General features: G+C 55.7%; 1 long non-coding RNA gene across 3 annotated transcripts; it reads right to left on the reverse strand.

Moving 5' to 3' along the window:
* Positions 1-2,154: 2,154 nt before the first annotated feature.
* On the reverse strand, positions 2,155-25,774 carry LOC118989642 (uncharacterized). Of its 3 annotated transcripts, none has more exons than XR_005067033.1 (3): positions 25,558-25,774; positions 24,611-24,821; positions 2,155-2,466 (listed from the first exon to the last, which is right to left on the reverse strand). It is a non-coding gene; the product is annotated as an uncharacterized LOC118989642 (long non-coding RNA). The 3 variants fall into 3 exon arrangements; XR_005067034.1 differs by lacking the exons at positions 24,611-24,821; positions 25,558-25,774 and adding exons at positions 3,075-3,196; positions 3,312-3,373; XR_005067032.1 differs by lacking the exon at positions 2,155-2,466 and adding an exon at positions 21,769-21,859.
* Positions 25,775-27,606: the final 1,832 nt, after the last annotated feature.

A 27,606-nucleotide genomic window follows, 5' to 3' on the forward strand; every position in this document is an offset into this window, starting at 1 on the left:
AAAACGCCCCTGCGCGTCCGGCGCGGATTCCTTCGGCAGCGGGGCCGGGCCGCTTGGTGACCGGCCCACCAACCAGCGCCCCTCGGGGGCGTTCGCCTGGAAGAAGCCACGCCTCCTTGCTGACGGCTCCCCGCCTGGTGATTTATGACAGCAATAATAAAGGCCTGTGGTAGAAAATTCCAGCAAAGTATATATCATTCTCTTTCCAGGGTGACCCACACAGGGCATGTGGCTGCCCATCTGTCCACTCCGGGGGCAGGGACTGCGGGAGGCAGGAGGGGTGCACGGAGGACAAGGGGTTTCTGTCCTGTCCCCTTCCCCGTGAGACCCCAAGATGGGGGGATGGTACTGTGTGTGATGAATTATTAATGGGCGAAGCTGTGAGACCATGAATATTCAAGGGGATACATCTGTTTTCCCAGATGCTTCGTGGAGGGCAGAAAAGGCACATTTCACCAAATAGAACAACTTGTTAACCCCAGGTCTCCTCTCACCTGGGCCCAGGCTCTACAAGGAGAAAAGAGACTCTTCTGACAGTCGCGCTGGGACGCACTGGCGTGTGGCCACAGTGCCCGGAGAAAGCCCTGATAAACGTTCTCTGCATCACGCGCCCCCACACACCCTGAGTAGAGGGGGGCCGCCCGTGTAGGCGGGGACATGTGGATGCAGGGAATGAACACACCAGTGGAAGTCGGAGAAGGGGGGAAAAGGAGAAGGAAGAGCCCCCCAGGGGGTCTGCCGGTAGAGGGTTGCCTCTGGGGCCCCACCCAGCCTCGGACAAGGCCACTTTGTCCCAGGTTTCCACCCCAGGAAGATGGCGGCAGTCGCCCCAGACCCAGGCCCGTCTGCAGGGCACATCTGGGCCCCCACCGGCCCCTGGGGCGCGGGAGGGCAATTAGGAGAGGCCGTTGGGGCCCTCGAGCAGACACTGTTTGCCAATCCTCGACCCTTGACCCTTACAGATGGAATCTGACCTCAGCCAGCCTTTGCCAGGGGGTGTCTCCTACGCGCAATCCCAAGGAGAGGTGAAGGACATCAGGAGGATGGGGGTCCTGGCACCCATGAGGCTGAGCAACGGCCTCTTGGAGTGTGGAGATGTCGGTGGGAGGGAGCTCTGTGTTGGCTGAGGCTCTCTAAGGGGCCAATGAGGGCCCCCAAGGGCGTGTCTGGGCGTCTGGAGACAGCTACAGCTGTTGGGAGTGTGGGCAGGTGGCGGCTGGGCGCGCGCTCTGCAGACGTCACAGGGCGGGGTTCAGACGCTGCGCTGAGCGTGTGCACACCTGACCTCCCCCACCCCGGCTCCCCCAGAGGCCCCACACTGCCCCATGCCCAGCTCTCCAGTGATGACGACTCCCTGGGTCAGATGCGAGGCCTCAGAAAGGGTCTGCCTACCCCAGGACCGCTGGGGTGGGGGTGGGGGGTCACCTGCTCAGAGAGGACCAGGGCACCCCCAAAAAGGCTCCTCTCAGGGAATGGTCCCCCATCTTCCCAGGCCAGCAAGCCTGGCTCCTAGCAGGGTCTCAGTGGACGGTGAGATTTCTGGAAGAGGCGGCCTCAGGTCCCCCCTCCCCCCCACCCCACTCGTCTGGCCGACATCCGGCCATAGCTTGCCTGTGGATATTTCCATGAGGAAACAAGCCTTGAAGGGTTTGGAAGAAGCGTAGCAACAAATTCCAGTTAAACCTAACGCCTGAGCAGATATTTCTGGTTGTGAAACACAAGAGCTTATAAATCAATACCTCAAGCCCTCAAAAATATAATTTAAAAACTCAACCTGGAGCCTGCGATTGTGGCTGAGGAAGGAGTGAGCTCTGGGTGTCGGGGAGATTGTGGGGGGACCGATGGGTGCTGGCCCCCAGCTAACACATAGTAAGCCCTTTTCAGGTACATGACTTGCAAATATTTTCTCCCATTCTCTCAACTGGCAAAAAAGATATTTTTTTTCAAAAAAATGGGAAATTGCCTATTCACTTTCTTTTTTTTCCTTTTTTTTTTCAAGATTTTATGTATTTACTTTAGAGAGGGAGAAGGAGGAGAAAAGGAGGGAGAGAAACATCCATGTGTGGTCACCTCTCTCACATCCCCCACTGAGGACCTGGCCCACAACCCAGGCCTGTGCCCTGAGTGGGAATCGAACCAGTGACCCCTGATTTGCGGGCCAGCCCTCAATCCAATGAGCCACACCAGCCAGGGCTCTTTTTTACCTTCTTGACAATGTCTTTTCGCACACAAGAACATTTCATTTCCGTGAAACCCAGGGTATCTGTTTTTCCTTCCATCGTCTGTGCTTTCGGTGCCGCGTTGAAGAACCCACACTACCCAGCCCAAGGTCGTAAAGATTCACTCCTGTGCACTCTGCTGAGGGTCCACACTCCAAGGCTGTCAGGTGGGGGTCCAGCTGGTTTTTGCGTGGGGATGTCCTCTTGTCCCAGCAGCTGGGACACTGGCTTTTAAAAACATTTTTCCCTATTGATTTTAGAGAGAGAGAAGAAGGAGAAGAGAGAGAGAGGGAGAGAGGGGCATCAATTTGTCATCCACGTGTCCATACAGTCACTGGCTGATTCTTGCACGTGGGAGACTGGGATTGAACTCACAACCTTGGTTCATTGGGATGACGCGCTAACCACCTGAGCGTCGGACTTTCAAGAGCCCCTCCCAGCGATTCTAGCCCGCAGCCAGATGAACGCACTATTATCTTACCGCCCCTCTGCACCCCCCTCCCCCCGCAGCCATGCCTGCAGCCCATCCCCACCCCTGGGGCTCAGCCAGGAACCGGAGATGCAGCCTCCCCATCTCCACTCCGCACGTTGTGGGGTCTCTCCCGGCACCGTGGAAGAATTTTTCCAGTCTGGGGGCGGGGGGCAATCTAGACTCAGCTTCCGGCCAAGACCACCTGTGCACCCCCATGCCTGTGGGATTTGGGCTTTTGGAAGTAAAGGTGGGAAAATTCCAGGACTCTCTGTATCTAACCTGAGCTCACTTTTCCCTGAGGCAACACCTAGGGATTCGGCTCAGGCTCCTGCTGGCTCTGAGGCCGTCATTTGCTGGGCCCCTGCTAACCCGTGGCTTCTGACCTGGGCCACCGCTGTCTGGCGTCAGTTGCTACGGTCCCCGGTCACAGTCTGCGACTTTCCCCATCCAGATGGGTCTCCGCCAATCACCTGCCAGTGGGCCCTCTGGGCTGCCTGAGCTGCCCCTGGTGGGAATGAGTAAGAATTGACTTCTCAGAGGACAGTGCGGTACGGACGTTACGTTCTGTGGTTTTAAATGCCTGGCCATTCATTCTCTTGCCCACGCCCACGCCCACAGACCTGCTGAGGTTGGCGTGGCAGGCAGGATTCTGACAAGCAGGTGGACCTGGCCCGAGGCCCCGCCCTCTTCCTGCTTTGGGAGGAAGCCTGGGAACGAGCTTTGGGGACAAAGCATTTGTGGATCCGAGCGTCACCCGGCCCAGCTCAGGTGTGAGGAGCAGGATGGAGAGCAGGCTCCCCGTGCATGCAACGGAGGCTCCGTCCTGCAACCGTGGCGGGGAGGGGTGACGGTGTGGGGGGTGCACCAGCACCCCACTCTCCCCTTCGGATGTAACCTCTGCTCGTGTGACAGCTGCTTCACTTCCACGGGCAGAGAGAGACTCAGGTCTAAGAGCTCCCTTCCCGGGTGGCCGTCACCACTCAGACAAGAAAGCAGGCGCGGGCCCGCCCCGCCTACCTTGCATTTACACTGAAGTCCAAGCTGGTGTGCGGGGCCCACGTCCCAAGTGCTAACTCGGTGCCGACCGAGGCCCTCCCGTCCCGCTTCTCCTCGGCCTCCCTTCCCCGAGGAAGCCTGAGGCTGTTTTTGTTCTCCCCCTGAAGAATAAAGGGCTTCGCTGCCCGCTGGAAGGTAAATTGACAATACCGGTTAGTCCTGGGCCACGCGGGACTCTGTGACATTTCTGGGTGCTGCAGCTCGGTCCTGAGGGAGCAATTAGGATTCCAGAGGGGCATCTGCCCGGCGAAGGCGAGGTGACGAGACAGGCGGGCCGTTCTCTGGGGAAGGTCGCAGGCAGCCGTCTCCGTGCAGGCGGCGGGAGTCGGCCCCGTGCAGCGGCCCCCGCCGGGACAAGAGTGGTCCCCTTGGACGTGCATGTTTGCTTTGCTACTTTATTATTCTGACTGTTTGTTTATTATTCACTTTTTTGCCTTAAACTCCAGGCCCCTGATGAAGTTCCAAAGCACTAGGGAGGCAGCTCTGCCATCTGTCCACGTTTCCCATCTGCTGAGGGGCTCCCGGTTTGGGGTCCCCTCTGTCCTGGGCTGCGGGAGTCTCTAGGGAGCCCTGGACCCCGTGCACTGGCCAGACACCCCCAGGGAGCTGTGCTGGCCCCCGGGGACTGCCTACCTCTAGTCTGGCCTGCACTATGGACAAGCAGCGGGCCCCCTGCAGAGCGCAGGCGTGGCAGGCGGCCACCAGGTGGGCGGGGGGAGCTGTGGCCCCTGGTCAGTGGAGGGACCTGCGGAAAAGTTACCACCAGGCTGAGGCTGCCAAGCTGCAGACACACCACAGCCCAAGCCGTGGTCGGTGCCACCTCCCCCCTGGAGTCCTCACACCTGCCTGTGTGTCCACGCACCACATGTCCCCACCAGTCTGGGCTGGAGGAGCAGACCCCCGGCGACTGGAGGGGGGAACCACTGGTCAGGAGCTCACGCCACCGGGGGCAGAGGGGGCCGAGAGGCAGCAGCAGCGGCCCCAGAGCCAGCTCAGATTGCCTCCTGGAGACCGGAGCTGGACTCGGGGGGGCCCTGTGTATTCGCCCACCCAGGGATTCTCCTTCTGGTTCATCCCTTTTCGGACCTCAGGAACACTGCTCTTCTGTCTGGGATGCTGCTCCCAGACGCCTTCCCCCTTCCCCTCTGGACTCTGTAAAAAGAAACGAGCACCCGCCGGCAAGGCCCACAGCACACGATTTATTCATCTTTAACTTAATGCCTTCTGCATTTTATGTGCTACGGCCCTTTCAGTCCCAACCTAGAAAGCGACTCATTTTCTGATTCGTCTAGTATTTAAGGCTTTACTTGTGCATTTAGGTTTCTAATCCATTTGGAATTTATCCTGGACGAGGGTGTGAGGAGCAAAATCCCACTTAATTGCTTTGCAGTTGTCTTCCCACGTTCTCAACGAGCTTGGAGATGCCTCTGTAAATGCCTCACGTCCCTCCCTTCAAACGGCGGATGCCGAGGATTCTCCCGACGGCCAGGCAGGTGGAGGGGGCTCCCTTCTGACCAATGGAATGTGGTGGAAGTGAGGGCCTGACTTCGGAGACCGGGATATAAAAAGAGGGCAGACCCTGCCTGGCTCTGCCCTGGATCGTGGCTCTGGGGGAAGCCAGGGGCCATGCTTCACGGGTACCCACGTGCCCCACGGAGACGGCACATGGAGAGGAACCGAGGCTTCCCGCCCCCCGCCGGCCACCCACTCAGCACACGCGGGGGTGAGCGTGATGGAGGCAGGACCCCCAGCCCCAAGGTTCAGACACCTGCACCCCAGCTGGGAGCCCAACGGACCCTCACAAAAGACCCGCGGTCAGAAGCACCCAGTGAAGTCATCGGCGATGCCTGCTCCACAGGCAGTGAGCAAGGCCAGGCATCTGCAAACCTTCCCAGGGTCCTGAACGTTCAAACTATCCGACAACCTGAAACCTCCATCTTCGCAACTTTTGAGGACCATTTAAGCCACTTTGAACTGATTTTTTTGGTATGGTGGCCTAAGATAGAGCCCAGTTTCATTCTTCGCATGCGTCTGTCTGGTTTTCCTGGCGCCGTGTATTAAAGAAGTTGTCTTTTCCCCACTGTGCATCCCTGGCGCCTTTGTTGGAAAGCAATTCATCACATACGTATCGTTTTATTTCTGGGCTCTGTCATCTGTTTCATAGGTCTACGCGTCTGTCTGTATGCCGATACCATGCTGTTTTGATGACTATAGCCTTGTTGTATATTTTGAAATCAAGATGTGTGATGCCTGTAGCTTTCTTCTTTCTCTTGATGACTTTGGCTACTTGTGGTTCGCTACAAACTTTAGGATTGCTTTTTCTCTTTCTATGAAAAAGGCCCTTGGCACTTTGATAGGGATTGCGCCAAATCTGTCCATTGCTTGGGGCAGTATGGACACAAATACTACACGGTATCACTAATATTTGGACATTTTTAAAAAACTGAACTTGGAAACACAGAGTAAAATGGAGGTTTCCAGAGGCTGGGGGCGGGGAAGTGGGGAGAGGCTGGTAAAAGGGACAGAAACTTTCTGCTACAAGATGAACAAGGTCTAAGGGTCGAATGTCTAGCACGGTGACCATGGTGGACACCGCTGGATTGTAAAATTGAAATTTGCTGAGAGTGCAGGACTTAAATGGTCACACTGAAGAAATAGTAAGGTGAGTACGTGACAGGCAAAGAATGCGTTATTCAACCTGATGGTGGGAACCCTTCAAATTGGGTAGGTATGGTAAATCGTCACCTTGTAAACATTAAATACATTATAAATTGGTTTGCCAATTATGTCTCGATAAAGCCGAGAAAAGATAATACAAGAGACAGGTTCTTGGGTAGAAAACGCTTCCTACTTCAAGATTGAATTTTTTAAAAAAAAACCTCACTGGAGGGTTTGTTTATTGATTTTTAGAGAGAGGCGAAGGGAGAAACAGACAGAGAGAGAGAGAGATTGACCAGCTGCCTCCAGCACATGCCCCAGCTGGGGATTGAACCCGCCACCCGGGTACGTGCCCTGACTGGGGGTTGAACTGTGACAGTTCAGTGCACAGGACGGCGCTCTAGCCGACAGAGCCACACCGGCCAGGGCAGGAGGGAGGTCTCGCTGTAGCGATGCACATGCTCCTGAAACCTGAGGCTGGAGCAAATGCCTGGGCAGTGCCCCTGAAACTGGTTCATGTATTCTAGTGTCTCCTGGTCTGGTGTTGTTGGCTTTTTTAAGTATATTTTATTGATTATGCTATTACAGGTGTCCCAATTTTTCCTCCTTTATCCCCCCTCCACCCTGCACCCCCCCAACCCTCCAGCATTCTCCCTGCTTAGTTCATGTCCATGGGGTGTACGTGTACGTTCTTTGACTTCTCTGTTTCCTGTACCATTTTTGACCTCTCCCTGTCTATTTAATTCCTACCTATTATGCTTCTTATTCCCTGTTTCTCCCGTCCTCCTCCCCACTGAAACCCCTCTATGTGATGTCCATTTCTCTGATTCTGTTCCTGCTCTAGTTGTTTGCTTAGTTTTTGTTTTTCTTTCTTTTATTTTTTTAGGTTCATTTGTTGATAGTCATGAGTTTGTTGTCATTTCACTGTTCGTATCTTTTATCTTTCCTTTCTTAGATAAGTCCCTTTAACATTTCATGTAATAAGGACTTGGTGATGATGAACTCCTTGAACTTGACCTTGTCTGAGAAGCACTTTACCTGCCCTTCCATTCTAAATGAAAGCTTTGCTGGATAGAGCAGTCTTGGATGTGGGTCCTTGCCTTTCATGACTTGGAATACTTCTTTCCAGCCCCTTCTTGCCTGCAAGGTTTCTGAGAAATCAGCTGATAGTCTTATGGGAACTCTGTAGTAGGTAACTTTCTCCTTTTCTCTTGCTGCTTCTAGGAGTCTCTCCTTCATTTTAATCTTGGCTAATGTAATTATGATGTGCCTTGGTGTGTTCCTTCTTGGGTCCAACTTCTTTGGGACTCTCTGAGCTTCCTGGATTTCCTGGAAGTCTATTTCCTTTGCCAGACTGGGGATGTTCTCCTTTGTTATTTGTTCAAGTAAGTTTTTAGTTTCTTGCCGCTGTTCCCCTTCTGGCGCCCCTGTGATTCGGCTGTTGGCACGTTTCAGGTTGTCCCAGAGGTCTGTAAGGCTCTCTGCTTTTTTGAGTTTTAGTTTCCTCATCCTGATCCGATTGGATGTTTATTTCCTCCTTTTTTGTTCTAAAGCATTGATTTGAGTCCTGGTTTCCTTCCTGTCACTGTTGGCTCCCTGCATATTCTGCTTTACTTCATTTTGGGTATCTTTCATTTGTTCTTTCACTTTCTGGCCAAGCTCACTCAGTTCTGTGAGCATTTGGATGACCAGAGCTTTGAACTCTCCATCAGATGGGTTGGTTATATCCTCATCGCTTAGCTCCCTTTCTGAAGTTTTGCTCTGTTCTTTCATTTGGGCCCTGTTTCTTTGTTTGGGACCCCTGTTCCATTGTAAGGGGCGGGGCCTTCAGGGTCCACCTGGGCGGGGCAGCCCTCCTCGCTGCTGGAAGGCACTGCCTGTGGGGGAGGGGCCGGAGCGGGAACAGTGCGCCCGGCCCGCTCGTCTCTCCCGCACTTTTCAACAAACTCTGGTGTGAGACTGGGAGTTTCTCCCACCACAGCGACCCTCACTGTGTCCACAGTCAGCTCTGAGGCTCAGTTTCCCCTTCAGTCAGCCCCGCCCTCCTGGTCTGCCACCTCACGGAGGTTTCTCTCCGACCGCCGCCTTACTGGTCTGGTTGTTCTGTCTGACTGGTTTTTTAAAAATTCTGTGATTGTTGGAGTTTTATGCAGTTTGCTTTTCTGGCAGTTCTGGTTGTTTATTGATTTTAGATTGGTCGTTATCCTCCTTTGGGTTGTGCGAGGATTTCTACCTACGCCTCCATCTCAGTCAGAACTCTGGTCTGGAGTTTTGTTTCTTTTGCTTTGTTTTTTTTTTTTAAGCTTTTATTTATATATCTTTAGAGGGGAAGGGAAGGAGAGAGGGAGAGAAACATCAATGTATGGTTGCCTCTCGTGCATCCCCTGCTGGGACCTGGCCTGCAACCCAGGCATGTGCCCTGACTGGGAATCAAACCGAGATCGTCTGGTTCGCAGGCCCGTGCTCAATCCACTGAGCTACGCCAGCCAGGGCTGGAGTTTTTTAAATGCCTCTTTTTCTGGGGGAAAAAGATTACAAAAGATAACAAAAAGATTGCTATCCTGTAAGGTGCTGAAATAAATGGAATTTCTTTTCACGCATTCATTGGTTGAGTCTTGTCAGTGCCCTGACCGAGGATCGAACCCACGACCTTAGGGTATCAGGACGACGCTCTAACCCACTGAGCTCCCCGGCCAGGGTGGACACCTGCATTTCTGTAGGAACACAGTGGAGGTGAACAGCTCTGTGACACATCAGAGCTGCCCAGGCCGATACTGAATGAGCTGAGTCTGCTCAGGCTTCTCTCCCGTGGCCAGAACACGTCCCCGGTGCCCAGAGAGAGCCAGGAAGGGAGGGGGAGGCGACCTGGACCCCAGCTCCACATGCTCCAGTCTTTTCCGTCCCCCCTGCCTGACTCACCCACGTGTCTCATTCTTACCACCCACGATGACACCTGGACCAGAGCCCCCGACCTGAAACACAGCCCTCGTCCAGCGGCCGTGAGTCCAGCCGCTGACCAGGGGCCGAGGCAGGATCTGCAGCCGCGGAGGCGGGGAGTCCCCTTGGAGGTTCGCGCCTCGTTCCAGCCAGAGGAGGCGAAGTCGCCGCGAGGGCTTGCTTATCAGTGCCGGCCCTGCCGATGTCTCTCGAATGTCTTACACTTTCCAGCTCAGTGGAGCGGCGTCCAGCTGCGGAGCAGACACGTCGGGAAGAGTGTAAAGATTTTCCAGGGGCACAACACCCTGGGCATCCTCACTATACTGACTCCTTCCAACTTCGCACATGCACACACGCACCTTTGCTCAAAACATCCCACTCAGCAGACTTAAGACTTATCTACTCTGGCCCTGGCTGGTGTGGCTAGTGTGACTCAGTGGACTGAGCGCTGGCCGGCAAACCAAAGGGTCACCGGTTCGATTCCCAGTCTAGGGCACATGCCTGGGTGGCAGGCCAGGTCCCGAATAAGGGGCACATGAGAGGCAACCACACATTGATGTTTCTCTCCCTCTCTTTCTCCCTCCCTTCCCCTCTGTCTAAAAGTAAATAAATAAAAACTTTAAAAAAAGGATTTATCTGCTTCGTGTAGGGGGTTAACGCTGTACATGAAGGACTCAAAGACAGGCAGGGAACACCTGCACTGAAGCCCCCGTCACTGAGAGGTGGTGGCCTGTGGTGCCTAAACACACGCAGTGACACAGCCGGTCACTCTCTGAAACACACTGAGCACCCTGTCTAAAGGGTCGCCATCTGACCCTATTCTTCCTGACGACCCAAATGACTTGAGCTTTAAGGCATTAAACGATCTGAGGACTTACTAGCCTATTTTCCCAAGGCTAAGATGATGAGTTCGCAAATATAATCATCACCTTTAGCCGCGTGAATTTAAGAGACAGTAATAGAGCAAAACGTCCCATTAGGTTTTATATAGATTTACGGCGGTTTTTACAACAGACTTGAATCCCCGAATAGTTTCCTCCAGTGGCTACGGACTTAATAGTCCGTATTTGTCTGCCCTCTGCGATTGCCTCTGCGGAGGCTGACAGGTACCCACGCCGGGTGGGAAGGTCTGCCTGCCTCCAGCGGTCACCGCGGTTTTCTGCCCAACCGACTGCCCCCCAGGTTGCGTCCTCCCGGAAGCCACGAGAGACTCCGCAGCCCTGAAACACCACCGCTGCCTGGTGACTGCGGGTTTTATGGGAACCTCCTGGCCGTCCCCTCAGCTCTCAGACCACACGGCGCAGCGGCTTCGCGGGCTTTTCCCTCTCGGGAGGAGTCACAGCCCGTCTCAAGTTACAGGTGTTTCACGGAACCGCTTTCAAAGGAAAAAACATCCAAGAAGTTGTCACTTCAGGCAACGCAAGCAGGTGGCACAGAAGCACGACACCTGGGAAGCGCCGTGGCCCCGCGGCGGGTCCCCAGCTGGCTCTTCATATGGAACGCAGGACACGACCCTGATAGTGGATTCAGGGGCTTGGGACAAACTCGTTCCCACTAGAGACCCNCTGCGGAGGCTGACAGGTACCCACGCCGGGGGGGGGGGGGGGGGGGGGGGGGNGAGGCTGACAGGTACCCACGCCGGGTGGGAAGGTCTGCCTGCCTCCAGCGGTCACCGCGGTTTTCTGCCCACCTGCCCAACCGACTGCCCCCCAGGTTGCGTCCTCCCGGAAGCCACGAGAGACTCCGCAGCCCTGAAACACCACCGCTGCCTGGTGACTGCGGGTTTTATGAGAACCTCCTGGCCGTCCCCTCAGCTCTCAGACCACACGGCGCAGCGGCTTCGCGGGCTTTTCCCTCTCGGGAGGAGTCACAGCCCGTCTCAAGTTACAGGTGTTTCACGGAACCGCTTTCAAAGGAAAGAACATCCAAGAAGTTGTCACTTCAGGCAACGCAAGCAGGTGGCACAGAAGCACGACACCTGGGAAGCGCCGTGGCCCCGGGCGGGTCCCCAGCTGGCTCTTCATATGGAATGCAGGACACGACCCTGATAGGGGATTCAGGGGCTTGGGACAAACTCGTTCCCGCTAGAGACCCCTGTAACATCAAGCGCCGTGTCAGTGGCTGGACACCTGTCTTCCCCAGGGGCTTCTGACCCTACTGGTCACCTGCGGAAGGGGTACTGGTCCTGCCCAAGGAGCTCCCCTTCTGGACTCTAAGGGAGGACTCAGGGCTGTCCCTTCTGGTGGCCACCGTGTCCCCGTCTGTGTAGCAAGCCCACCCAAGAGTGAGGAGAACGCTGGTGGGAGCAGGACCGAGGACGGACAAGCGTCTGTGACATAGTGCCCGAGACATCCACGCCTGCCCGAACCAGCCCACCCCTGGGCCTCCCCGCTGTGAGCCCTACATTCTGTTCTCCTTGAGTTCCTTTGACTTTGGTTTCTGTCATTTGCCACCTAAGTGGTTTCCACTTATGTATCGGGGGGAAACACTTCGGGGGGTTACAGGACCCAGAGTCTCCCGGGGGGTCAGTGCGTCCCTGCGGGGACGGCGTGGGTGAGGTGGCGCCATCCAGCCAACGATGGCTGTTTAAGGTCCCCCCTTGGTTGTCACAGGTGTCCTCCCTCCACGTCCTAATCTGCCTTGTGAGGGACACCCCATGGCAACCTGGCTCCCGCACGCACGGCAGCCCCCAGGCCCAGGGCTCAGGCACCGGGTCAGCGGGTCCCAGCCCACGGGACCCAGCCCACAGCCTCCCCTCCACCTCACTGAACAGGCTGGACCTCTCCTTCTTGCTTCGGGGGTGACAGCAATGTCCCAGGATGACTCTTGGCTGGGTGGGGTCCTCTTCTGCTTCCCTTTCGGCCCCTGCCCTCCTGGGGGAGGTATGCCAGTGAGGAACCTCGATGTTCAGTGGTGGACATTTCCTCACTGGGCACAGTGCGGCGCCATGCGCCCCCTGCTCCGGGGTGGCCCCGCCGGGGTCTGCACTTTCCCACAGGGGGACATCACCAGGATGGGGATCAGCTCCGGGGCGAGGGGCCTCCTCTCACGCTGACTCAGTCCCGCTCAGATGCCCCCGTCCTCCCGGCCACCCCCAAATCAGAAGTGACTGCTCTGCTGCCCAGACTGTCACTGGCTGGGATGAAGACAGATGATGCTAGAGTTTCTGAGAAAATTAAGTCCTCCACACCCGGGCACCTCTGACTTCATCAGACATGTCCAGGCTTAGAGCCGCGGCCCTCGGTTGATTGCGAGACATAACGGGTGAGAGGCAGGCACTTACGTGTGGGTGGTGGGCTCCGCGGCTGGGCCAGGGGGGCTCGTGGGTCCCGCCCGTCAGGCCTGACAACACGTGGAGCCAGACCCCAGTTCGAAACCAGGCAAATGACAAGAACCTGGACTGTGTCTCTCTGAACTGCCCGCACATCCCTGCAGGTGACGGTCCCACATGAGATCGCGCAGTCCGCTCCCAGGTGCCGCACGGAGAGGAGGAAGCACAGGAGATGGCGTGGCCAGCCCTGGGCGGACGTGGCCAGCCCTGGGCGGACGTGCCCGCGGGCCCCCCCCCACTTCCCTGCCTTTTCACACCTGCACCTCAGGCCAGCCCCAGCCATGAGCACAGGTCGGGGCTCCAATAATGAAGGCAGGAGATGCCCACTGAGTTCCCCCAGAGGCAGGTCATGGGGAAGGCAGCACCCAACGTCCTGGGCACGGCCAGGTGTGGCAAACGACTCAGAGAGGGAACAGCCCAGGCCGCCCAGGTGCTTGGGGACCTGGAGGGTATGGACCTGCTCCAACCCAGCAGCAGAGAGGGCGTGGTCGGGAAAGAGCCCCTGTCCACCTTGACCGACGCGCCCTCGGCAGGGGCCCCCTCACCTGTCTCCCTGAGGCTCCTATGTAGAGTCTCCCCATATGGGCAAGGCAGTGCCTCCCCAGGTGGTGGCTCAGGCGCCCCTAGCACCCGCCATTCCCAGTCACGACGGCCCTCCCCTGCAGTCTCAGGTGGCTCGCTTGCTCTGTGTCCAGGGCCTGGCCTGGGCAAGGGCCTCCCTCGGGTCCCAAGGCAAGTGGGACGCAAGATGGAGCAGTGACCTATGCCGAACAGCTAAGAAGATGTAGGCCAGACTGGTTTCCCTGTCCAGAGGGGCTGGCGGGCTGCTCTCCACCCCCGAGGGCCTGGTCCCTGGGCTCGCTGCGTCCCGGTGACAGGGGACCACAGCGGCGTCCCGTGAGCAGGACACGGACGAGGGGAGGCTCGTCCCCAAGTGCCCCCCCGAGTCACGTGCTCCTCCGTGTCTCCGCCCCGACAGAGACCCACTCTGGTTTCTTTTCTTACCTTGATACTCCCCCAAGGATAGGTTTTGACTGATTTTTTTTTTAGAGGGAGAAGAAGAGACAGAAAGAAACATCCGTTGGCTGCCTCCCGACCAGGGATGGATCCCTCAGCCTCAGTATGCGCCCTGACTGGGGACCAGGGTGGCGTCCTCTCTGGGGGCAACACCATAACCAGCTGTGCCCCCGGCCAGGGCCCCTCTCCTTCCGTTTGACACACCCTGTGCCTGAGGCCATCCCTCCCCTCGCCCTTTCCCCGTGGCCGTCCCCATCCCCCCCCCCGCACCTGTTTCCACTCTGCCTCGTGCCCCCCCCACCAGCACATTAGCACCCCTTCCTGAGAAGAAAATGAACCTGCACAGGGCTTGACGTCACCATATGGCCACAGCGGCTGCAGCCGACAGATGGAAAAATGAAAAACAGAAGCAGACTCCAGGGTTCCGGGCTGAGGCCTCGGCCCTCCTGGGGCCCGGGGCCTTCAAACCCTTCCCCGGCAGGTGTCTGGCAGGCTGGCTCCAACCCTGGACTTGCCCTCTCTCTCCGGGTGACCTTGAGAGAGGTGGTTTACTCCCTGTGAGACTGTAACTTAGCAGCAGCAGCAGCTCTACCCTCCGAAGGAGGATGATAGGGGAAAGGGGAAAACCTCACGCCTCCAGGGCTCGGGACGCGCCGTGACCCCAGAGGTGGGTAGCTCCCGGTGGCCCTGCCCTCCGAGTGGGCCCGCTGGTGACTCAGACAAAATCACCAGAGCAGTGTGGGAAGCAGAGAGATGGAGAGTCCCTCTGACCTCGCATCCCTGAGTAGGCTCACGCGGCCTGCCCTCTCCAGCCGGCTCCTTCCGACCCTGGCCACAGGGAGCACTGGGTCCAGTCCGTGTCATCGGACAGCCAGGACCCTCCCACGCCAGCCCCCACCCCCGGCATCCACCTTGGTTTTCGCTCGTAAAGAAAGTCCCATCGGCTGGGTGGAAAAGGAAAAGGGACAAAGACATACAAAGCAGTAATTGCAAAACAGTCACGGGGCCCTGGCTGGGTAGCTCGGCTGGTTAGGCATCATCCTGGGCACGAAAAAGTTGTGGGTTCGATCCCTGGTCAGGGCACATGCCTCGGTTTCGAGTTCCATCCCCGGTCAGGGCGGGTACAGAAGGCAACCAGGTGATGTTTCTTTCTCACAACGATGTTTCATCTCTCTCTCTCTCTCCCCCATCTCTCTTCCTCTCTTTCTAAAAGTCAATAAACATACCCCCGAGTTAGGAATGAATAAATAAACACGTATAAAAGAGCCGCAGGGATGGAAAGAGCGGCACAGGGAATGCAGCCAATAATGTGGTAATAACCGTGGTGCCAGGTGGGGACCAGACTTACTGGGAGGGTCGCTTCGTAAATTCTATAAATGCCTCATCACTATGCGGCACAACCGCGACGGATATAAAATAATATTGAATGTCAAGTGAAAACGACAAATGAAAAAAATTTTAATAAGAAGAAAAGGAAGAAGGAGAACCCATGAGAGGCTCGGCAGCTGCAGCCCCCCGCCCCCCGCCATACTTGGGAAGGGCGCTCTAAAGAGTCTAGAGACTGGCGTTCCCTAAACTTCGGGGCATGCCTCAGATCTAGGGAGCTCTACCTGCTTCCAGAGGTGTGCCAACTCCTGGACACACACGTGACCCCATGCCCAGGAATGTCCCGAAACACTGATGTACTAGGCAACACGGGTGACTTCCACAGACGAGGCAAAAGGGGTCAAATGCAAAGAGATACCCACTCTATGGCTCTCTTTAGATGAAGATAAAAGAATCCCCCCAACACTCAGGCTTGATGTCCGCAGTCAGGACGGCGCCCCCTGGGGGCAGGGCGGTTACTGCAAGAGGCCAGGACAGTGGCCGAGCTGTTAGCGACTCATGTTTTTCAACCCCGGAGCCCGTTCCACGATGCACTCACTCTGTGCAACCCATTGAATGAGAAACGTAGCATTTGGGTGTTTTTCTGTAGGTCTGCTGTACGTTAATTAAATTTAGCCGTAGGAAAGGGGAGGAATACTCCCTCAGATACTCGCATACTCCACTACCTGCCATTAATGGTCTCCACTGCCTACGATTAACCCCACGTGCGGAGAGAGAAGGGGCGGCTGGTGTGAATCCAACAGAAAAAAAGAGGAAGAGGGGGAACGCGAGAATCGGCGTTTTTACGGAAAGCGGTAAAAGCACCTACGACACAGAAGGCAAAGCCAGCGTTTCTCCCCCCACCCCGGGGGTTCTGGAGACCAAACAAAGTTTGTGCGATTCGACCCGGGGATGCCTTGCTCTCATCATGTTTTGTATTTAGATGAAATCGCCATCCCAGAACACAGGGCAGGGAGTACATTGAAAGCTTTTTTTAGTTCTTATCAAGGCTCTGACTTCAGACAGAACAAAATGTCAAGCTTAATGGCCCCTCCAACCACGAAGCTAGAAATCAATTTTTAAAACTCATTTATTGCGCCACAGCTGGGTCACCAACAGACACTATTTTCACAGGAAATTGCAGCCACTAGCTATGAGAGGCCTGGTTTTCTGCAAAAACCGTGCCAGAGAAAAATGAAACTGCGCGTGTTAGAAGAAAAACCCTCTCCCCGGGAACCAGTCGAGAAATTAAAGTGAATGAAAATGGATTCTCCCGGAGAAAAATGAACGCTGGAGCCCTCTACCTGATGAGTGGGAGACTCGGTGGTGAGCAGTAAAACTCCAAGTTGTGAGTGGAAAATTCCGGTGAAGTCTCTGAGACCTGGAAGGCCGAGACAAACTTCTCAAACAAAACGTCCGCGTAAAAAAACATGAGGCGCACACACACACACACACACACACACACACACGTGCGTGTGATCAGATAAAAGAAAGGGTCCCATCAGATCAAGAGGAGGATGCTGTGTCACTTGTAGGTGACAGGAGAGAGGGAGGAGGACACACAGCAATGCCCACGGCAGACAAGTAATTAAAGAGAATTCTCGCACTGAGAGAGAGATGGCAACCCCAACGGGAAGACGAGGCAGGGGCCTTCCCAGGCTTTAACGCACCCAAAAGGGATCTGAGAGGCATCGAGTGAGTAAAGATGTCCATGCCACACAAGCTAAAGACACACAAGCTAAAATGTCGTGACACACAAGCTTGTGTGTGTCAAAGACACACAAGCTAAAATGTCGTGTGACAGCTGACAGTCACACCGGGGCCAAAGTCGGAGACGGGAAGGCCACGTGTGGGCGGCCTGTGAGCAGGGACACAGGGGCTCGTCATTGTGACTTTGTCAGGCCAGGTCTGGGGATGCCGCGACGGCAGTGACTCCCCGGGAGGCTGGCTGGTGGGGCCCCGGCTCCCCTCTGCATTCATGGGGTCTTCCACAGCAGGACCCCGTGTCCACACCCCGTCCCCTGGGCCTTCCCCACCCCCCCGAGGCAGGGTTCATCCAGGTGGCCCACCTCGGCCTGTGGAATACACAGGTCATAACAAACCCAATGACCTTAACGATTTTCGTCTTCGCCTCTTGAGTTCCGACTGATCGTACCCAGGAGAACGTGACCTGGGAAGACACTGGTCTGAGGAAGATGAAGAGACATGTGGGACCTCCAGACCTGACACACAGCCGAGAGCCAGGCCCCCACCCCCACCATCCGTTCAACCCACTGGGTCCCCGCCAACCACGGGCCCAAGAGAAGGGTGAGAAATTGTTATGGCACAGCTCCAAGGTGAAGGCCACTGGCAGGTGGGGGGCGTGGGCAGGCTGTTCTCTGAAGCAGACCTGGTTCATCAGTGAATGGTGCCCCCAGGAGATACGCCCACACGGGTCCTGGTTGGTGTAGCTCAGTGGATTGAGCACTGGCCTGCAAACCAAAGGGTCGCTGGTTCGATTCCCAGTCAGGGCACATGTCTGGGTTGTGAGCCAGGTGTCCAGTAGGGGGCGTGCAAGAGGCAACCACACATGGATGTTTCTCTCCCTCTCTTCCTCCCTCCCTTCCCCTCTCTCTAAAAATAAGTAAATAAAATGTGTTTGTTTGTTTTTAAAAGGCTATGTCCACACAGGATCTGCACACAGCTCCTTATTTGGAAAAGGGGACTTTGCAGATGTGACTGGGTTAAGGATGGTGACATGAGATCATCCCCGACTAGAGCAGGCGCTAAATGACAAGTGTCCTCAGAAGAGAAGAGACGGGAGGAAGACAGCAGAGCCCCGTGGTGACAGAGACAGAGATGGAACTGACATGTCTACAGGCCAGTGGACCACCACCGAACCAGGAGAGAGGCCGGGACCAGACCGCTCCCCCCAAAAGCCTTGGGAAGGAGCCAGCACGCAACACCTGGGTTTCAGACTTGTGGCCCCCAGACCTGGGAGAGAGCAAGTGGCTGCTATCGTAAGCCACCTGGGCTGTGGGACCTCATCACAGCAGCCCCGAGATGACGCGGTCACCCTAACGGACCCTCAGTGGTCATTGGCCCACGGGGGACTCCCAGACTTCAGCCTCAGAACAGCGTCCTCAGCTGGTGGGGCTGCCAGGCAGGAGCCTCCCTTCCCGAGATGCAGCTGGGGGAGGCGTGTCCAGCTGAGTCTGGGCCCGCTGGACAGGAGGTCTTGGGGGGCTCTCTGTGCTCGTGGCCCCTGAGAATGGCCACTGAGCTCTTCCAGTCCCAGGTCTCCACTTTGTGACACTGGCCCTCCCCTCTCAGCACATCCAGGGGAGGCGGGCATCTGGGGCTGGGAGGAGAGGCCCAGCAGACCTCGGGGCATGGCCACCACACAGGCCCAGAGCCCCCAGGATGCTGGGCAACTGCCCCTTGTCCTGAGTGACCCGGCGAAGAAGTAAGAAGCCGCCCCCCCCCCAGTTTCTTTTCTCCACTTTCTTTTTTCCTTGTTATTGAAGCAGAGAATCCCCCCTGAGAGTGACTCATGCCTGCGTGTTCTGGACACAGAAGCTCTGGTCTTTGTTTGATTTCTCCTCGACCCTGGGGGCTGGTGACGGTCACGCCGTCCAGAAATAACGCATTGATTCACTCCTTAGTCATCCCTCCAGCGCTTGTGCATGACGCGGATGCTCGGGTTTGGAGTCCTCAGGTAGCCTGGGCAGCATGGCTGGAAACAAAGTACGGCCCGGGCCGGGCAGCTCCTCGGGTTCGAGGGTCGGTCCCAGACACCAAGGCTGTGGCTTCGATGCCCAGTCAGGACACCCAAGAATCAGCCAATGATGACTGACCTGCAGGCCTAAATCAGTGCACCCGGCCCCCAGCTTCAGAGTGGACATGCTTCTCTGGTATCACCTCAATGAACAGGGAGGCCAAGTCTCTGCCCTAAAGAGGTTTGACCCTGTGGGACAGCAGACCTGCTCGGCCCATCCTGCTCGGTTCTCCCCAGGGGACAAATCCTCTAGACACCAAATCGGCACCAAGAAATATGCCCTGGCTGGTGTGGCTCAGCGGATTGACTGCTGGCCTTCAAACCCGGGGGGCGTTGCCGGCTCCACTCCCAGTCAGGGCACAGGCCTGGGTTGCAGGCCGGGTCCCCAGTAGGGGGCGCACAAGAGGCAACCACACATGGATGTTTCTCTCCCTCTTTCTCCTTTCCCCTCTGTCTAAATATAAATAAATAAAATCTTAAAAAAAAGAAACAAAGAACCCTTCCAAGGTGCTGACCACCCAGCAACCCCACCCCGCCTTGCGTTCTGAAGGTCCCTTAAGATTTCACGTCTTTCCTGCCGCCCGTGACCCCACCGAGGCTTTTCAAAACCAGGCTCTTCAATTCGTGAGCCCAAGCCCTCCTGCCACCCTCGCTTTTTGGAACCCGGTGTCACCGTTCCCTTGGATCACACGTGTGCGAGGCCATCATGGTGGCCTCGCCTTGAAGAGGAACAAGTTTGAATCTGTTTTTATATTTGATACCCCCCAGTCAGGTTATTAAAATGATTTGAAAGAGAGAAGAAAAGAACTGACCGATGAATGTATGAATCAGTGGGACAACAAGCCGATGTCTTTCTCTCTCTCTTTCTCTCTCTCTCTCCCTTCCTCTCTGTCTCTAAAATCGATACATAACATTTTTTTTTAAAGGGAAACAACATTTAGCTCTATAAAGAGAGAGTTAGCAGGGACTGGCAGGCAAGGAACAGCACGTCCCAGTCAGCCAGGGAAGGGGTGCCCGGGAGACCTCCTTGTCACCCTGCACGCTCCCGGCAACAGAGTCACACCCCCAGGGTGTGACAGCTGCCCGAGGAATGGCAGGTCTTGTATGTGCTCGAGGAACCTCTTAGAACACGCGGCCCCCGCGTCCAGAGCGAAGCACCTGGACAGACGAAGCCATTGTCCTCTCCCCAGTTCGGGGTGATTGTGTGCCTCCGCCCTCCCTGGCAGGGGCACTTGGTGGCGCTTTACCAGTAAAGAAGGCTGCCCTCTGCCTTCCCGGGGCTCAGGGGTTCAGATCACTATCAGCTGCTGTCGGGTTGAAGATATCCTTGCCGACCTCGCCCACCATCACGACAGTGATTTAAGAACTGGACCTGAAGCAGATACACTCAGCACCCCTACTTTTCCCCGCTCTCCTTCTCCACTCATCCCTTCCCTTCCACCCCAGAATGTTCACGGAGAGTCATCAACAACCGTTGGCATCCTGGTTTCGAGAGGAATTCGGTCCCAGACAGGACCCTGCACTTCCTGGCGTAACCGCTGGGGGGCGCGCCCCCGCGCAGCACCGCGGTCGCAAAGAGCCAGCGCCTGGGCCCTGCAGCAAGGCTGCGGAGCATTCTTTATTTCATTCGCTGCAGCGTGAAAGACAAAGCAGCCCAAGTAATTTTCCCTTTAAATGCACCTTCATCATCCATGAAGTTATTTTTTCTTTACACGAGCCTTTATTGCTGCGGTAGCGCTCCATTTCCCTTCAGGAGGTGCAATTTGCGCATCGGAGCTGAACTACCGTAACTAGGAAATGTTGAGGACTCAATCTAGCGGCTGGAGGCCCGCGGAGCGGGGGTTGCAAAGGGCCTTTCCTTGGTGCTTCGGGANCGGTCCCAGACAGGACCCTGCACTTCCCGGCGTAACCGCTGGGGGGCGCGCCCCCGCGCAGCACAGCGGTCGCAAAGAGCCAGCGCCTGGGCCCTGCAGCAGGCTGCGGAGCATTCTTTATTTCATTCGCTGCAGCGTGAAAGACAAGGCAGACCAAGTAATTTTCCCTTTAAATGCACCTTCATCATCCATGAAGTTATTTTTTCTTTACTCGAGCCTTTATTGCTGCGGTAGCGCTCCATTTCCCTTCAGGAGGTGCAATTTGCGCATCGGAGCTGAACTACCGTAACTAGGAAATGTTGAGGACTCAATCTAGCGGCTGGAGGCCCGCGGAGCGGGGGTTGCAAAGGGCCTTTCCTTGGTGCTTCGGGAGAACGCTGGGGTCAGAGGGGCCTGGCGCCTGGGCTCAGGGCACGGGTTCACGGTCAGGTTCTGCTGGTCTTTTCAGACTCCACTTAACCAAGGGCTCACCTTTGGCCTCTGGTTATAGGTTGGGTTCTTCATCAATCCAGCCAACAGCAGCTGCACCCGGGCTGTGTGAGAGCCAATGGCGGGAAGAAAGGCCCAGGCTTAGGGTGGGCGATCCAGGGGGGGGGGGCTTCCGAAGGCACTGAGGCCTGGTCCCCAGAAGGGGGTTTAAACCCTGGGGGTGACACATGAACCTCGGTGCAGGCCCACAAAGGTACCTGGTTCTGCTGCTGGGAGACAAGGAACTACCTTGGTGGCTTATCTTAGGGAACTGGGTCACGTGGCTGTGGGGGCTGTGTGTCTGTGATCTGCAGGGTGGGTAGGCAAGCTGGGGGCCCAGGGAAGAGCCGCCTGGCTCTGCAGCCTGGGACTGAAGGCCCCCTGCTGGCCGAATCCCTCTTTTATGTCCAGGACCTCGGCCTTTCCTCCTAACTCCTTCAACTGGTTAGGCCAGGCCCACCCACTCCTGGAGGGCAATCTGCTGTCTTCAGTCTACTGATTTAACGGTTATCCTCATGTAAAAAAATACATTCACAGAAATATCTCAACTGCTGTTTGACCAGATATCTGGGACCAGTGGTCCAGCCAAGGCGACACACGAAACTCACCATCACACCCCCGTCGTCCAGGAAGTCAAGATTGCCTGGGGTTGCAGGTGAGTCCTTTCTCATTGGCTATGCCCCCCTCGAGGGTCCTTATCAGAATCTGGAAAATCAGTCCTGGGTCAGGGCCCCTGGGAGACGTCCTTGGGTCCCCAGTCTGCTCTGCTTTTCTGAATTCTCCTCCTCCTCCAGGAAGGCCTCCTGAGGCTACCAGCCCCCAACATCACTTCCTCCTCTGAATTCTGAGCTCAGCTGGGGTGTATTGTGTTTTGATTAACTGGGGGGTGTCACTTCTGTGGGCACAGCTGCCCCCACATTAGTAGTTTGTGGGGACAGCAGTGAGCTCACTGGGGAAGCTTCACTCAGCATTGTCCACCATGGGCGCCTCTAGCCGCTGACTCTGTTTAAAGAAAAAACTTCTCTTGTCTCTCCTCATAAGCCGTCTCTTTCCACCCCAAAAAGGATCTCCTCCTGGATTTGGGGACAAGCTTCGGTCCAGCTGACACTTTCCGTGGCCTTACAGGTGTTCCCTTCATCTTCCCAGTCTCTTCCCTCCTCAACCTCACGGACCTGCCTCGCCATCCAGTCCCCCATGACCCTGTGGTCTTAATTTTCCCAGAGGTTAAGTTCAAGTTCATCTCAGGGATCAGCTTTCTCTCTGGATTCAGTTAACTACTGGAGCCAGTCTATATAGCCGAGTACAACCTCAAAACATTCAGAAATAATTCACAGAAGTATGGGATGAACACACGGCAGCCAAGGTCAAGTTAGACTCATTAGCATGGGAGCCAGCAAAATGGCCGTGATGGTTCCAGGAGCCACAGGGGACAGTTTTACATCGTGATGCCCGGGGGCACACACTGACTTGTACATTAGGGGTCACAGTGACTGCATCCTTCAGAGAAACAGGACCACAGTCTCTGGAGTCATCTCCACCAGACAGGAGGCACTGGCATTTCTACTGACAAAAGCCCCCCAAATTAATACGTGTCTTCCCCAAGTCGGGGCCGTGGTCAGCTGTAACCACCAGTCAGATGGACCTGCCGACGCTGGACAGTCGAGCGAGCTGGGGGCTTGGTAAGGAGGCCCAGGGAGACCACACACCCTTTATGCCGTGGCCACTGGTACAGGGAGTGCGCTGGACCCCGGAGGCCTGGCTGGACACCCCCTCGCCCTCTGGGGCTAACCTGGGCCCCCTCCCAGCATGGCACTCTCAGGCGATCAGACTCGATGAGGGGGTCCCAGGGCGGCGTCCCTCCTACCCCCGAGCAGGTTACAAGGCAGCCCAGACTCAGGACCAAGAGCAACGGCTCCCCCCGAAGGCGCCGTGTGGCTCTGTGCGGCCGCTGGGCTGCTGGCCAGCTCCCATCAGCAGTCACATCACGCCTTCCTGCGCCTTCCAGGCAGAAGAGCATCCTCAACTCCCTCCCACTCTCTCTCTCTCTCTCTCTCGCTCTCTCTTATTTTTTATCCTTACCTGAGGACAGGCTTAGACACGAAGGGAGGGAGAGAAACATCGATGTGAGATAAACATCCATCAGTCGTCTCTCTCCCGCCCCAACAGGGGAAGGAACCCTCAACCCAGGCCTGTCCCCTGATGGGGAATCAAAACCACAGCCTTTCTGTTTAGGGGATGAGCCCCACAGGCCTGGGCAGTGCTGAAGGCCAGGCCCCCTTTAAGGTCATGGGCATGTGGGTCCGGCCCTGAGCCTGGCTCGGCAACTAGATGATGTTTACATTCTTCCGGGGTTTTCTCTTTTCACACACACACAGTCCCTTCATTTCCGGGGAAGGAAATGAAAGAAGGTCCCGCAGTGACTCTGCGTCCACAGAAAGCCGCAGAGACCGAACAAGCCCCATTCTGCCCCCGCCCGTCACTCCGCAGCTTCAACGCCACTGTCTTCAACTCAGAGAGAATCCGGTCACACTAAAAACAGTCTGAGAGTGACAGGCATTGGGTAGCACAGCCACAAAGCAACCAGAAACCACCTTCACGCACCTGCTCTGACCCGTCTCTCAGGGGGGTCTGGGGCCCCTGGGGAGAGCACCTGAGGGCTCCTCTCCACGCCGGGGCCCACGGGCTTGGCGCTGCACTGCTTATGAAGTCCCCGGCTGAGGACCCACCCGCCTTGGTCCTCAGCCCGGGAGGAAGGCCAGCCTCAAAGAGGTCGGCCAGCTCTGCCTGGTTATTCTCCGCTGGACACTATTTTAAAGGTGGTCTCTCTGTTTCCCCTGGAGGTACGATCTGAGCTCTGTGTCTTTGCTCCTGACTCCGCCCCGCGCCATCCAGGGCCAAGTCACGGCGCTGCCGTGGGGACGACACTCGCACACCCGTCGTCCTGCCTGAGTTCCTCGCCCGGGGCCGCCCGCGGGATGAAGCAAGCCTGCTGCCCACATCCTCCTGCCGGGCACAACTTGCACTTAACAACATACGTGACGCGCCCCATCAGCCGGGGAAAGCGTGGAAACAGGGGTCCGTTGTAATACTATTAGTAAACACGGGGGCAGGAGAACAAGGCCACACGTCACATCCCCAAGAGAGCGAACGGACAGGGACAGGGCAGTTCTCACCCTTTGCTAGTGGTTTAGGCCAGTGACTCCCAGCCAGGGTGACCTTGGCCCTCTGGGGACATCGTGGGTTGTCACAACGGGGGTGGGAGGACGCCACTGGCATGTGATGGATGGAGTCAGGGAGCTGCTAACGCCTCCACGCACCTGCCCTGAGTGTCAGCGCCGCGGAGGCTGAGAGAGCCGGCGAAGGCCCTCCACCTGTTGCTCATCTACTTAACCACCCACACCCACGTGGGCGGACATGGCAACTACACCCCTCATGACTTCCAGGCCCCCCACTTACCGAGCATCAGAGTTGTAGCCCGGGACCGGTGCGACAGGCCGGCCGGTGAGCATGGAAGCGCCGAGATCCACTTGGCTGGCTTGGGTTGGGTGTGTGATTGCAGCCCAGGTGAGAATGCTCAGCTTGGTGAGTGACGGCTGTTCCAGAGAGAAGGCTCCGCCTCTCGGAACTCTGTCCCGGGACTCAGAGTGGCCAGAGCGTTGCTGACCAGCTGGACAAAGGTGGAGGAACCACATTAGCACACTTTTCTCCCACTGAACAACTCTTGGAGAGACCCCAGAAACAGATGCAGACCGACACGGCGGGGTCGACGTGTTCTGTGGGGGGGTGCAGAGTGCACCCCTGGCCCCAGCCACACACCGCCCTCTCTGGCTGGCTGCACACCCCAGCTCTGGGGGTGAGGGTGGGGACCCACAGGGTGGGGGTGAAGACAGAGAAGAGGACCCCTGGGGCGGGGGAGGTGGCCGTGCCGTCAGGAAGCAAGACGGTCCCTCGGGTTCTGGTCAGGAGGGTCACCCAACAACAAACTCAACAGCTTAAAAAATAGAAGTGGGGGCACAGGCACTAACAAAACGGGGGAGGTCTCATCTTAATATGAGATGAGGTGTTTTTTCAGCCCCCCCCCCCAAAAAAAACCTGACATGAGGTCCAAGAAAAGCACGTTGGCTCAGTCGGTTGGAGCATCGTCCACACACCAAAAGGTCGTGGGTACAATTCCCGGTCGGGGCACATACGGGAGGCAACGGATCAATTTTTCTTTCACACGTTGGTGTTTCTCTCTCTCTCTTTCTCCCCCTCCAAACCAACAAACACAGCCTCAGGTGAAGATCTTTTAGAAAGAAAGGACTTTGAACCCATTTGCAGTATAATGCACAACAAATATGTAACCGTCCTGAATATTAACACACTACATATTGTAAGAGAAACTTTCAAAAAGCAAAACTTACTGGAGATTCAAGGAAAATAGACAGGCACAGGATTTAGAAGAGATTTGTTTGCCCCTCTAGCCAGGTCCCCTTGCTCCCCTCTCCTGGGCTCCTTTGGGTTTCGTGGATGTAAGTTTGGTCTTTTATTAAATGAACTCATGTCCTTGGGGCCGTATCTGTTTGCATTATTTTATTTGCAGTTTCTCTGGGCACCGCAGAACCCTCGGCGAAACTTCCAGTCTGCTAGAGTTCATGTGTGACCGTCTAAAGGTTTGTTCCTGCCCTTTGTGTAATGAACTTGACCACGAGTCTGTTCTGTTTACCCAGGCGTCTGCCCTCCACCTTCCCCCACCAAAAATCGGCTAAGTTATAAACCACAGAAAAACTTTAATTTCAAAAGGGAGAAATAATGTAGGAAATGGTTGCGAATCACAGTGTAATAAAACCAGAGGTTGATAAAAATCACCAAACCAAAAAGGCCTTCACATGAAAAATTTCACAATTCCCTGCTAATGAACTTTGAGTCAGAGGGAGGTGCAAGGTAAAATTATAGAATGTAATTATAGAATTTCTGGGAAGCAGTAAGAATGAAAATGCCCGAGAGAATTTATGGGGTACAAGTAAAGCGTGCTCAGACCCTTAAATATTTCCACCAGTAAAAATTAAATTAATTCATTATCTTGCTCAAAAAGTTGGAACAGGAACAGAACAAACTGAAGTAAAGCAGAAAAATGCAATGAAGATAAAAGAAAAACTGTTCTAAAATGAAATAACACTGGAATTAGAAACCAATCAAAAAGCTGGTTAAGCCCTGGCTGGTGTGGCTCAGTGGACTGAGCGCGGGCCTGAGAACCAAAGGGTCACTGGTTTGATTCCCAGTCCCGGCACAGGCCTGGGTTGCAGGCCAGTTCCCCAGTAGGGGGTGTGTGAGAGGCAACCACATACTGATGTTTCTCTCTCTCTTTCTCCCTCCCTTCCCCTCTCTCTAAAAATAAATAAATAAAATCTTTGTTTTTTTTTAAAGGCTGACTAATGCCTAATCAAAGGAAAAGTGAGAAAATTTAAAGGCACGAAAGAAGAGATGATGGCCAGGCGTTATGCTACCTGCTCCCCACACCCTGTTGCGCTGACTCTGCCAACAACGCCCTGACGCCCTGACGGCAGCTGCTGGTGTGATTATCCTTATTACATTTATCTGCACTGTACTCAGTGAGACGGCGAGGCCCAAGCAGGGCGTAGGGATTCCGTGGGTCTCCCAGCTACAGCAATGGGTGGGGCTGGGACCGACACCCACACTTCTGGCTGACGCCCCGATATTATGATACCTCTGTCTCCAACCTAATGATACTGATGGCCTGGGTGTGGGGGAGGGCGGGGACCATTTTATCTGGGCCTGTCTGTCTCTTGGTGAGGTCAGCGCTGCCTTCCCCGCTCTCTGGGTCCACGAGCCCTTTAAATCTATGTATTTACAAACAGCAGCTTCCCAAGACAGCCCTGCTTCCTCCTCGCCTAAGACAGTGGTGAGCCAGGAGCGGGCCCCAGAGGAGGGCGTGGCCTCTTCTGAGCCTGCGCTTCGCCTGATTGGCTGAGACGCAGGAGGGGAAACTTCTGTCCAGAAAAAAAACAGATGCCCGGCTGCCCTGCGCTCTTTGCTGCCAAGTGCCCAGCGCGATGATGAACGTCTCCGTCAACGGTATCGGAAACGGGGTCTCCATTGGGAAAATAAAACGGGTAACTACTTCCCACTGGGCCCCAAGCGAAACATGAAATACAAACTACAGAGGTTCAAATCCTTTAGAGGAAAATACAGTATAACCCTGAAGTGAGGACGAATATGTGATGTGTTTACAACCTAATAAGCAAACGACCCCAAAGGAGAATGGGCAAACAGGTAACCGGAAGAGAATAATAACACCTGTGGCCCTGGCCGGGTGGTTGAGTGGGTTGCAGTGTCGTCTCATGCACCAAAAGTCTGCAGGTTCGATCCCCGGTCAGGACATATACAGGAGGCAACCGATGGATGTTTCTCTCTCACATCGATGTCTGTCTCTCTTCCTTCCCCACTCCCTT

The sequence above is a fragment of the Sturnira hondurensis genome, unplaced genomic scaffold (assembly GCF_014824575.4).
Source record: "Sturnira hondurensis isolate 20B ecotype Veracruz unplaced genomic scaffold, ASM1482457v3 Scaffold0006496, whole genome shotgun sequence".
Lineage (NCBI taxonomy): Eukaryota > Metazoa > Chordata > Mammalia > Chiroptera > Phyllostomidae > Sturnira > Sturnira hondurensis.